Below are 10,212 nucleotides of genomic sequence, written 5' to 3' on the forward strand. Positions count from 1 at the left end.
CGACTTGAGCACTGAATTCCACCTTACAGCTTCTGTTTTCTCAACTGTGATATCTTTGGTGAGAGAAGGGTAGAGGCTGTGGCAATGTGAGATTTCAGATCCAGAGCCGCAAACGTCCTCCTGTGGGTTACTCGGGCAACAGCAGCAGCAAACTCCCCATGTGTATGAGGGTAGTTTTGAGTTGAGCCTGCTCTTATGGTTCACCAGTTTTTTCTCATTTACCGTGCCGGAGATCTAGGTTTGATTTCTAGCAAATTCTTTAATAGGATTTGCAATATGGAGAGTGCATAAGCTTTGCGGTCAGATGAATTTTTGTCATTTCCACTATTTGTTAGTTTTGTGATCCTGAGAAATGTGTTTAACTTATCTGAGTCTCAGTTTGCTCACGTAATTTGGTGCAAATAATTATCATGAGGAGTAAAACAAGACAATGTCTGCAAATAGCTTATTAGTGCTGGGGTATGATATGTTCTAGATAAAGAGTAACTTTGCTTCTTTCTACTGGAGTTTAAACTAGATTTAGTTTTGAAGTAATCTCACAGTGAGCAAGTATATTAGTCAGCTTTTGCTGCAGTAACAAATAGCCTGCAAAGCTCAGTGGTTAAAAGTCACATACATTGTTTCTTGCTCATGTCACCTGAGGACTGAATTCACTATGCCTCTGTTGGGCTGTGCTGGATTAGGACCTGCTTGGTCTGTCTTTAATTTCAGGATCATGGCTGGAGAAGGGCACCCTTCTCATGGCAGAGGGCAAACACTCAAAAGAGCTGGAGCCAATTGACGCAAGCGTATTTAAAGTTTCTGCTTGGACACAGTGTGTGGTGTGTGTCACGTCGGCTCACATCCATTGTGATACACCCAAGTCAGTTGGTGGAGAAGTATACTTTATCTAAAGGGAAGCATGATATGAGCTTCATAAAAGAACAAACAAGCTACCTTAACAAGCAAGAATTCTGATAGAGGCAATTCTTGGTAATCCAAGAATTATTCATTACATACATGACATATTTGGGCTACTTTGTTTTTATCTTTCCGTTTGGCTGTGGTGGTTTGCTTTTTCAGGTTTTCTGTTTTAAAAACAGAGCTGCTGACAGACAATTTGTCAGTGTCTGAGAAAGTATTTTCTGATTTTCTCCCTGCCTCTTATTTTTCTCAGTCCCTTGCTGATCATCCCTCTTGACTCTTTTAAATGTCGGTTTTCCTAGGTCCCTTTCTCTTCTCCTTCTATGCTCTTTTCTCTGGGTGATCCCATACATAACCATGGCTTTAGCGGATTACTCTCTGAGGAGTCTTTTTTCCACATTTCTAGCTCAGATACTTTGCAGTCCCAGACCCATACTGCCAGCTGCCCATGTGACATCCCTATCCCAATGACATACAGATCTCACTGCAACAAAATACAACCCTTGTCACTCTAAGTGTATCCTCTAGGACCAGACCATCCAGCCAGTTGAACACATTGAACTCTAGACTTCATCCTTGCTTCTCCTTCTCCCTCACTCGCTGATCCAGTCCATTTGCAGGTTCCATTGCCTTTACCTCCTAAGGGCCTCTCTAATCAGCCCCTTCTCTCCTTCCCTCACACTCCCCACCTCCAACTGTTATCCTCTATCACCCTGACTCTTGCAGTGTCCCCAGCTGCCTCCCTGCTGTATTCTTTCATTCCCCTTGTAATTTGTTTTCTGCACTTACAACTACAACCAGAGTCATTAAAACAAAAATTCGAACTTAGCCATATCCCCCTTTGGCTTAAAACTCTTTAATGACTTTCTATAGTTTTTAGGATAAAGCCCCAGATCCTTCCCATGGCCCTCAGGGTCCTGCACAATCTGGCCTTTTCTGTCTCTCCCATTTTATTTTGCATTACACTTCTGATTGTCTATGTTGTACCTACAATGTTCTCCCCTTTCAAATCCTTGCATGTGTCACGCCCTCACCTACCTTGGGGACTTTGCACATGCTTCCCTCTGTTTGGAATGCTCTGACCCTGACCCCCATCCTTGAAATCCCCGCTCAGCTGTCTTTTCCTTGTTGAAGCACTCCCCAGCCTCTCCAGACCTAGAGTTGTTTTCTCTTTTATGAGATTAAAAAAAGTCTGTGCATATCTTTATGTGCATAGAATGCATTTTGTAACATTATTGTTTGCTTATGTGACCCTCTGCCTGGGCTTTGAGGTCTGAGGGCCAGAGTTCTGTCTTACTCTCCAAACAATAGTTTTTTTTTTCTCTCAAATTCTTTTGAGCTTAAATAAAACTGTGCAAAAGAGAAAGCAAAATTCTCTGCTTGTAGAACTCTTTTGGACTCAACCCCTGTTCATTCTCTCCTTGGCACAAAGTAGGCTTTAGGAAAATGGGAAATTCGGGGAGAGCATGAAGCACCTTACGTTCCACGTGCAGGAATGCGACCTTTCAGACGGGACTCGGAGACAAATGTTACTTAACATCTCCCGTTACTTAACACCTGACCTTAAACTAGTCATTTCATCTCTTTAGGCTTCAATTTCTTCATTAATAAAAATAAAGTTTGCAGACAGGAGCTCTGATATCTCTTCCACCTGCAAATTTTTATGTTTATTATTACAGGGTTTAGGTACTTTATATGAAGAATCTCTTAAGTTTTAGAGCCATGACCAGAGTTTAATCTCCATTTTAACTTGAGGGAAAATGAGAATGACTGATGATAATATGTTCAAGGTTCATGCAGCTCATGAGGAAATATCTCACAATGTAGATAATGCTGATCATTATGGTGAATTTCTTTTTACTTGTTGTTTGCTGGGTGGGGTTGAAGGGTTAAGACAAGATGTGCCCGAATAGACCTTTACTAGAACCTGGTAATCCCTAAGTGTCTTCTTAGTAGGAGACTTGCAGGGCTGCAGGGCATTGGTGAAAATTTGTTGCGGAGTGGGCCTCAGTGAGGCTGCAACTCAGGGAGCTTCATGGAGCTCCTGCCACGTGTGCTGCACGGTGCCAAGTTCAATAAGGTAAAGACTGTAATCCATGGGATGCTTCTGAAGGAGACCAGATCAAAGGATTAAGCCAGTTCTGATCCACTTTGCTCTTTGGAAATGAGCCTAGAATCACTTAAATAGTCCATAGTGTGGCAGCCAAGTAGACCCCAAGTCAATACAGTATTGTTCTTTTTTTTCTCACTTTTTAAAAAATTTTTTTAATTGAAGTATAGTCAATTTCTAATGTGTCAATTTCTGGTGTACAGCATAATGGTTCAGCCATACATACACATACATATATTCATTTTCATACTCTTTTTCATTATAGGTTGAATATAGCTCCCTGTGTTATACAGTAGAAAGTTCTTGTTTATCAATTTTATATATAGACACATGTACCCCAATGTTCATAGCAGCATTATATACAATAGCCAAGATATGGAAACAGCCTAAATGTCCATCAACAGACAGCCGGATAAACAAGTTGTGGTATATTTATGAAATGGAATACTACTCAGCCATAAAAAGAATGAAATAATGCCATTTGCAGCAACATGGATGGACCTGGAGATCATCATTCTAAGTAAGCCAAAAAGAGAAAGAATAATACCATATGATTTCACTCATATGCGGAATCTAAAAAAAAAAAAGAAGGTACAAATGAACTTATCTACAAAACAAACTATATCGCTCTTAAACGTTTATCTTGGCCTAAATAATTCTCCTGCTTAAGAAGCCAACCAGCCCATGACCTTCCCTAACCTGATTGCATTTAGCTTTGTCTTCAGAGTGCCCCATATTCTCAGTGGCTACTCCCCTACCCCTCAGAAGTATCCGAACTATTATTGCCGGAGCTTAGGGCCAGTGTGCAGTGTCCACCATCTGGCTGCTTGCAAGGAATGGCTAATCCTTTTAAAGTCTTAACAGTAGTAGATGATTTGTTTGGCCCTATTTCCTAGCGGTAGCTTTTAGTTAGCCTGTGTCAAACCCACAGGTTTTGAGCTTGAATCCTAGAGCTGAAGAGCAGTTAACAACAGAAAGGAGCTGACAGTGGAACCAGGCAGAATCAAATGGGAAAACTTTATTTTGTTAATTTCCCTAACGTGGGGTCTTCTCTGTACAGAGAGGGAGACTAAGTTGGTAGAGAAAACACAGAGCACGGCATCAGGAAGACTTGCTGGCTGAACACGCCAGCTCTGCCAGGGACTAGTCGGGTGAAACAGGGCAACTGCTGACCTTTTTAAACCTTGGTTTTCTTGTCCATCCAATGGGACAGCATTTTCTTTCAAAGTTGAGGAAAGGCTTCGTGAGCTGGGAAATCACTCTAACAACATTGGGCGCTGTTCTGTGTGGAGCCCAGACCTCTCCTCCTCAGGAGGGCCCTGGGTTTGGGGAAATGTGAGATGCTGGGTGGAGTTGTGGACGCTGTTACCTGTGAGGTGTCCTCAGCGCTGGTGAGACCTTGAAGTCTCAGAGACAGCAGCCGTGTAGACAAAGCAGAGGGTTCTTCCCACAGCCGGGGCTTTGCTTGTTTGCTCCTCAAAGCTCTGGCAGGAAAAGGAACTTCAACACATGGGCTGGGGGGAGGGGTAGGAGGGGGTTAGGGGTGAGTAGACGCTCTCCTGTCACCTCCCTTGTTAATCGCAGGCACACAACATTAAATTACTCACACCCCTCAATAAATGGCACCATGTCATCAGTTTTTTGGGCTAGGCATCTCTTTTTTTTTTTTTTTTTACCTACTACTCTTTACCATCATTTCCACTCACCATTCATTTAATGTCATTCATTTATAGTGTTTAAAAGTGAATTTAAAAAATGTACGTAAGTGATACGGCGTTGCAATCACTCATCTAGTCAGCAAAAATTTATCAGTGTCCCCTTTATAAGAGGCTTTGTTCTAGGCCTTGAGAGGCATCCGGGGACAAAACAGCCCCAAATTCCTGCCCTCTCGGAGCCCACATTCTCATGGTGAAGGTAGGGGTGGGGAGAGAGTACTTATTACCTTTCAGATGACTATACAATTTACTTATTACTACGTTTTGTTATTATCTAAGGTAAAAATGGAGCAGGTTAGTAAGGGGACCGTGTGTGTGTGTGTGTGTGTGTGTGTGTGTATTGTGTTTGTGTGTGTGTGTGTGTGTAGGGGATTCTGAGGGTTTGTAGTTCCAGGCAGAGGGAACAGCCAGGACGAAGGCTCTGCTGCAGCCCCAGTGCCTGGTGTGTGTTAACAGCAGGGCAGCCAGCGAGGCTGGGGCGGAGTGAGAGGTGGCGACAGTGAGAGAAGGTGATGTCGGTGCAGTAGAGGGAGTGACGGTGGCGGAGGGACCAGACCACGGGGGACTTTGTAGAACGTTGTAAGGACTTCAGCTTTCACTGTGGGCTTTGAGGATTCTGAGAGTCACAGAGGGTTCTCATCGTGTTTCTCCCTTTGTTCATGCAGCGTTGTGTTTTAGATCCACCCACGTTGTTATATGTACATCGAGTTAGTTGCTGATGACTGTTCTGTAACACTCCATCCACTTTACCTAGGTCACTCTCCTCTCTCTCTGCCACCACACATGATGATGCAGTGGACGTCTTCATGTTGTGTTCCACGACAGGCTGTGTGATCACTCCTGTGCGAGATCTACCCAGGAGTGAGGGGACTTGCTGGTAGTGGGGTGGGCACACACTCAATTTGACCGAAGTGGTGCCAGATTGCTCTCCAGACTGGCCGTACCCATCTCTGCTTCCTTCGGCAATGCACGAGGGGTCCCACAGCCCCACATCCCTGCCAACATGTGCATGACCCCGCTTCCAAGCTGTTGCCCATCTAAGTCTAGAGTAACATCTGTCGTTTTAATTTGCATTTCTCTGATTACTAACGAGCACCTCTCTACATGCTAGTTAGTTTCGGGGGGTCTCTCCTCTGTATAAATTGCCCATTCATATTCTCGGCCAATATTTTTGCTGGGGGTTCTTCTATTTTTCTTCTTGGTTTGCAGGGGTTCCTTGTACGTTCTGGATATTATCCATCGTTGTTCTCAGAAGGTTGGATTTGAGGTGGCCTTTGAGGTACTCTAGTCTAAGCACCTCATGTTACATTTGGGGAAACTGAGACCCAAGCAGTGAAGTGCCTTTTAAGATCACACATGTAGTGGGACAGCTGAGACTAGAAGTTAGCACTTCTCCCCCCATATCATGTGATGTTGGGTCCTTTTAGTGAGGCCAGAAATGACAGGGGATGGTGGGCAGGAGCTGGAGGTTGCTGGTCCCCCAGCATTTGCATTTCTTTGCAGGCAGTAGGACCGCTTACCCTGATCTGACGGCCGAGACCAGATCTGGATCCAAGAGGCCCTTGCTGTCTTTGAGGTCCTAGGCCCAGTGACCATTTCCTCCTTCCCATTCACACCATCACAAGGTCAGAACTTTATCTCCTTGCACTTGACCAGTGTATCTCAAATTTCAGTGTGTATAAGAGTCACCGAGAGAACACATCAGAATGCAGATTGCTGCCTGCCCCTCCGGAGGATTTAGAAGCACTGATATGGGCAGTCCAGGGGCCTGATTTTGTGAAACACAGCACCGGTTTCCTTAACTACCTGGTTGATCGTCTGTCTCCATCCTGGAGTCACTTCAGTTTGTCCTCCAGGCTGCTGAACAGAACTAGTCATTCCCTGAACACATCTCTCTTGTCATATCCCCTTGCTGTCACCCTCACCATCCATCTGAAGTGCTCCTTCCTCTGCGAAATCCTATGACTTTTCAAGATTTAAGCCAAACATGGGCTCCCCTAGGAAATCCTCTCTGGTTTTTCTGGGAATTAAGCTCAGAGGCACAGGGTAAATGGAGAAATCTGGCAGGGGGAAGAGCATTTCCTTTGCTGGCGCTTTGCCCTTTGAAATCACGTGGCTACCTGTCCTGTATAAATAAGGTGGTTAGAGACATTTCTTGAAGATGGCATCACCCTAGACCAGCCAGTCTTTTTTTTTTTTAAACAAAAACCCCAACCATTTAAGAAAATCAAATATGGAAGCACATAGTTTATTTAAAGAGTCATAGTTCTCCAAAATTTGTTATGAAAAACAATCTTCCATTCTTTCCCCCCATGTTTTCCCTTCCCCAGAAGCAGACACTTGAAATTCCTTTGGCTGATTTTTTGGGTATCTGAAGAGAAAATGCTTGTATGGCTTCTATTTGATTTTTCAGTTTTAGGCACTGTTTATTGACTTTCCACTGAAGAGAGTGAGGATCTAACCCTTGTCCTCCCCTCCGTGACTTCCACGCACGCCCTGTTCTAGCCCTCAGGATTTACGGCTTGGCCAGCTTTTACATCCAGCACACTACGATGGTTCTCTCTACCAGCCACCTGGCTGTCCAGGTCAGAAATCTGGGCATCTTCTTTAACTCCTTCCTCTTTCTCCTAATCCCACCCCCCAACCCATTCTTTCCTCACCTCCCGTCTCCAGTCACTCGTGCAATCCCGTCAACTCGACCTCTGACATAATGGCAATTCATTCCTCTTCTCGGATCCCAGTGCTGCTGCCTTTGCGCTGTCACCCTCATGTCTCCCTGGGAATGCTACAATGTGCTGGTTTCCTCGTTTGCCATCTTACCTCCCTCGCTCTGTTCTTCACCTCAGAGAGAGCCTTCTGAAGCACAAATTAGACCACGTGATTCTCATGCTTAAAATTCTCGAGTGTACCTTGGGGTCTGCAGAGGACAGTTCACATTCCTGACCATGGTGTGCTAGACCACATACTTCATCAGTCGTAGCGTTTTGTCTTCCTGGCACACAGACTGCAGTTGCTTGCCCTAAGGTTGGGGTCATGCAAAATGTGAATGGAAGTGACATGTGTCATTTCCAGGTCTGGGCAGTTAAGAGCTCCATGCCCACTGCATCTCTTCTCTCTTCGGCAGTGGACCTGAGGCCCATGCTCTAGCTGCTGGAGCTAAGGAAGGAGGAGGGCTGCCCTTCCCACCTCGACCTCTACACGAGTGAGAAGTGAGTCCTCATTGTGCTAAGCTGCTGGAACTCTGGGGTTTATCTGTTACTGCAGCAGAACCTGTCCTAACTCTGAGTAACAAAAGGTACGTGTAAGGCCCTTCAGCGTCTTGCCTTGTTTCTCTCTCTCCCATGGCCTCTCCTCTCTTCCTCCCCTTTGACTCTGTTTTCTGGCTATTAATGATGGCTCTTTTCCACTTCCCAGTGTTTGCATGTACAGTTCCTGTTACGTAGAGTGTCTCCTTCGCCCACATACACTCTTTGCCAATCTGCCTGGCTAATCCCCTCAACCTTCAAGTCTCAGCTTAGATGTCTCTTTTTCAGGGAAGACCCTCAAGACTCCCTACCACCTACTGACATACCCCCCCACCCCGTGTCCTTTCACACCCTGTGCCTGCCCTTCCCTTACCTCTCTGTCCTGAAATCACCCGTTTCCTTGCGTCTCCACCAGACTAGACTGTAAACTCCTTAAGCACCTTGAATCTGCTCATTCACTGTAGTCCCCTCAGGGCCAGAGTAGATGCTGAATCCATTTTTCTTCCATGTGTGTGGAAATATTCAGGGCATCTTAGGGGAGAAGCTATTGTGCAAAGCTGCAATTCAGACTTCTTTTGCCAAGACTTTCTTGGTAGTTTAAATTCCTGAGAGATAGTATTGATCAGTGGTTTGGGGAAACAGCCTGTAGTCAGACAGAGCTGGTTTGACTTCTGGTTGGTCTTACTGTGTCATGTTGAGCTAGTTACTTAAGCCCCAGTGTCCTTATCTAATGGAAATATCCACCTCACATGGTTATTTTGACAATTAAATGAGTTGATATATAGAGAAACACTTAGATCAATGCTTGACATATAGAAATGCCCAATAAATGTTATTTTTAAGAATATCCTAAGTGCAAATGTGGTATCCTGGATTGAATCTTGGGACAGAAAAAGGACAGTGGGCAATAACTGGCAAAATCCAGATAAAGTTTAGTTAATGGTAGCATGACAATGTCCGTTTCTTAGTTTTGACAGATGTCCTGGGAGACAACTGTAATGTGAGAGAACTTTGGGGAAAACCAGGTGAAGGGTATATGGGAACTGTCTGTACTCTTTTGTAACTTTTCTGTAAGTCTAAAATTATTCCAGGATATCTTATTATCACTGACATTCACTTTATTCTCACAATATCCCTATATGATGTATGCTTTATAATGAGGGCCACTTAGAGTTGAAGCAACTGAGGCACAGAGAAGTTAAATAACTTGCCTGTGGTCACCCGTCATAATCAGGACAACACAGTAGGAATGATGGTGGGCTGAGATTTAAATAGAATGCAATGATAAATATTTATTGAGCCCCTGCTTTGTATAAGGCACCATCCTATGTGCTGTGTCCATAGAGAATGACAGGCAGTCTCTGTCCTCGAGGTCATGACAAGTAGGAAGCCCAAGTTCCCACAGGGGTAAGGACCTAACCGAGCATAGTACCCCTACTTGAGGGCTCATGCTCTTGACCATCACACCAAACAAATTTGGGGGAATCCCATGCAATTCACAGCGGAAGTACAGAGATAAAGACAGGTCTGGTTGGGGGTTTCACGGGTGGGGCTTTGATCTGAGCCTAGAACTTGAGCATGATTTGATCTGGGGGAGAGAAAGGGAAAACCTGGAATGGGTCTTTGGGCTGAGCCACCCCTGCCTTCTGCTCTCTCTGCCTTCTTCTAAGCAGCCCAGAGAGCAGGACCACGTGAGTGTATACGTGGCTATTCTGCTTAGAGCTTCATCCGAGAAAGGAGGTCACAGTGCACAGAGCATGCGCTTTGGGGTCAGGCAGCCCGGGGCTCAGCGCTTGTTCTGCTTCTCACCATCTGTGTGATCTTGAGCTGGTTACTTAGCCTCTCTGAGCGTCAGAGAAATGAGGTAACGATGACCACCTGACCTGACTGTTGTGAGGACTAACCCTTGGGAGAAGATGTGTGTGAAGCTTGGTAAGATGCTGGGCACTTGGTCAGGTCTCAGTGAACTGTGACCGCCTCTGTGTGCCCCACTCCTTCATTTTGTCCAAGGCTGACCTTTGGTTAAGTGGCTACACATTTCTTGGAAAGCCAGCTTCGTTTAAAGGGAAAAATGTGGACATTGGGAGGCTGGGCTACTGACCATTTGGGTGACCTCGGTCAGTTGTTTAACCTACCCAGGCCTCAATGTTTTCCCTGTAAACTAGTGTCACTATAAACGAGGATTGATGTGATCATGGTGAGGGTGAAGTGTGAAGCTAGCTGGTAGACACAGACCATT

Source organism: Vicugna pacos, chromosome 21 (assembly GCF_048564905.1).
Source record: "Vicugna pacos chromosome 21, VicPac4, whole genome shotgun sequence".
Taxonomy (NCBI): Eukaryota; Metazoa; Chordata; class Mammalia; order Artiodactyla; family Camelidae; genus Vicugna; species Vicugna pacos.